The sequence below is a fragment of the Orycteropus afer genome, unplaced genomic scaffold, assembly GCF_000298275.1.
Source record: "Orycteropus afer afer isolate SDZICR_OR568_19922 unplaced genomic scaffold, OryAfe1.0 scaffold00401, whole genome shotgun sequence".
In the NCBI taxonomy this organism is placed as follows: Eukaryota; Metazoa; Chordata; class Mammalia; order Tubulidentata; family Orycteropodidae; genus Orycteropus; species Orycteropus afer.
In genome coordinates this window covers 545,748-548,796 of record NW_006921988.1, presented here as the reverse complement: position 1 = coordinate 548,796, position 3,049 = coordinate 545,748, and positions in this window count along the sequence as shown.

Sequence of the window (3,049 nt, the reverse complement as noted above, 5' to 3'; positions counted from 1 at the left end):
CCGAGGAGTGGCTGGTGGGTTTGAACCGCCAGCCTTCTGGTTAGCAGTCAAGTGCTTTAGCCACTATGCTACCAGAGCTCCCGAGAAATATCATAGAACCCAGAAAAGTAACATTAGGTTTTGTTAGCTGCCTGATACACCTCTGCAATACTTTTTTTCCCTACAGTTCTTGGCTACATACTCTTTCATCGCCTTTTCATATGACAACAATTTTTGTAATATCATTTTCTTGAGAGTGAATAGAAAGATAATTCAGTCTTTTCACTAACATGTTGGTTAAAATTTGTTTTTCAGACTATCAAGCATCACTCAAAATGTAGAAACAGCAGAAGATAAACTAGATGATTGAGACCTTCTAAAAATTAAATTTTTATGTGCATCAAAAGACTTCTCCAAAAGAATAAAAAGAGAACTTATAGATTGGGGAAAAAATGTTCCGCAATGACACATCTGATTTATCTCTAAAATTTATAGAAAACTCCAGCACCTCAACATCAAAAAGATAAACAATCCAATTAAAAATGGGCAGAAAACATGAATAGACACTTCACCAAAGAAGATATTCAAGTGGCCAAAAAATACATGAAGAAATGTTCACAATCATTTTAGCCACTGTTGTTGTTGTTGTTATGTGCCATCGAGTCAGACCCGACTCATAGCGACCCCTCATTGGGTTTCTGAGGCAGTATCACTACGAAAGTAGATTGCCCATCCTTCCTTCCAAGAAGTGGCTGCTGAGTTTGAACTGCTAGCCTTCTGGTTATCAGTCAAGTGCCTTAGGCACTATGCTACCAGAGCTCCTCATTAGCCATTAGCCATTATGTTGTTATGTGGTGTCGAGTAGAGAGATGCAAATCAAAACAATGAGATACTATCCCACCCCATGACTAACAGCAAAGTTCAACAAGACAGAAAATAACAAATGCTGGCAAAGATGTGGAGAGATTGAGACTCTCATACACTGCTGGTGGGACTGTAAAATGGTACAACCACTGTGGAAATGAGTATGGTGGTTCCACAAAAAGTTGGAAATAGAAATACCATTTGATCCAGTAATCTCATTACTAGGTGTATATCCTAAAGAAGGGAGCTCTGGTAGCATAGTAGCTAAGGCACTTGACTGCTAACCAGAAAGCTGGCGGTTCAAACCCACCAGCCACTCCTCAGAAGGAAGATGGGGCAATCTCCTTCCGTAGTGATACTGCCTCGGAAACCCAAGGAGGGTCGCTATGAGTCGGGTCCAACTCAATGGCACACAACAACAACAACATTCTAAAGAAATGAGAGCCAGGACAAGAACAGATATATGCACACCCATGTTCATCGCAGCACTATTCACAATAGCAAAGAGATAGAAACAACCTAAATGTCCATCAACAGAAGAACATATAACCAAACTATGGTACATACACACAATGAAATACTATGCAACACTAAAGAATAACATAGAAAATTGGAAGACAGTGTCATACCTGTAGCCCACACATTTGTTCCCTCTAGCATCTTAATGCCTGGAAAACTAGGTGTAGCAGTTTGAAACAGGGACTCTGGGGCTGTCAACATCTCATTAAGTTAGAGAAGGCCAGATTTAGTGAAGGGTGAGGGGAAGGCAGGGTAAACAGCTGAGAAAAATAAAAATAAATGAACCTGCCCAGTGGCAGGTGAGATGGTGAGACAGAGAAGTGGAAAACTTTTAACAATACCAGAGAAAACCATGGAGGAAATAAGAAAGGAGGGACACCAGGGAGCCATCGGCAGCTTTGAGGACTCAGACTACCCACAACAGCAGGTTCTGAAAGTAATCTCGGTGTTCTGGTTATCTAGTGCCACTCTGACAAGAATATACCATGAATGGGATAGCATTAACAAACAGGACTTTATTCTGTTACAGCTACATGCAGGGTCCAAGCATGCCATAAGCTAGAGACCATTCCCAAAGCTGTTTCTTATATATGGGAAGCAGACCACATACCCAAACCAGCTACTCACCTGCTCCAATAGATTACACCACGTACTTAATTACCAGTCTCACCATGGGTAATAACTACATTGAACTGTGCAGCCACTCAACCAGGCCCAGCCAAGTTGACACACAAACTTAACTACCACAATTCCACCCTTTGTCAACTTGGCACCTGTACAGATCTTCAACGGGTGCCGCATCTGGCAAAACTGCACAGGTCACGAAATGAAGCGACACAAAAGGATTAATGGTTTTTTATAAAGGAACGGGGGCCAGGCGGACACCCTGCATGTTCTGCGAGAGCGACCCCTGATGCATCCACTCTGCTTTATTTATACATAAGCATATGATTACATCATTATTCTTGATATTTCTTTAAAACAATCAAGTGTTCAATCAAATATTGTTTTACAGTAAAATCAAATATTTCCTTAATAAGTTATTAATTAAAAGTTAAAGTTTTATTCTTTCCCGTACCCAAAGGCATTTTTCCATGTCCAAATGTATTGGATAATTAATTACATTAATATCTCTTGCAGGATTAGCAAATAATCACTAAGATACCTCATTCTAAAACATAACATAATTGTTAAGGTACATGATTCTAAAGAATGGTTTCTAAGGTATACTATTCTTTGGGCAAAACGTTATTCCAGGGAAACAGGTTAGCAAACATTCTGCTGGGGCAATGCTCCACCCCAGGAACACAAAGCTGAAGCCAAGCATTCATTCAACTGTAGGAGAGGCCTTGCCATCTCTTAAAGCAATCATTCAACCACAAGAGAGGCCTTGCCATCTCTTAAAGCAAGCATTCAACCATATATCTCTTAATTGTAATTAGAACATGTGCCTTGCAATCATGTTCTTTTGGGGGTCTTTTTCTTGGTCTAAAACAAATGGGTGGTATCTGTACAGATCTCTTCACTGGGTGACTCCAGTCCCCTAGTTCCTCAGTGGTGACCTCACCCCCTTGGCCTGGTGGACCCCGTTCTTCTCCCTCTTAGGCATGGCAGCCCTGCCCCCTCACTCTTGGGCAGCAGCTTGACTCCATCCCACTGGCTCACATGAATGAACAGCCCCACACTC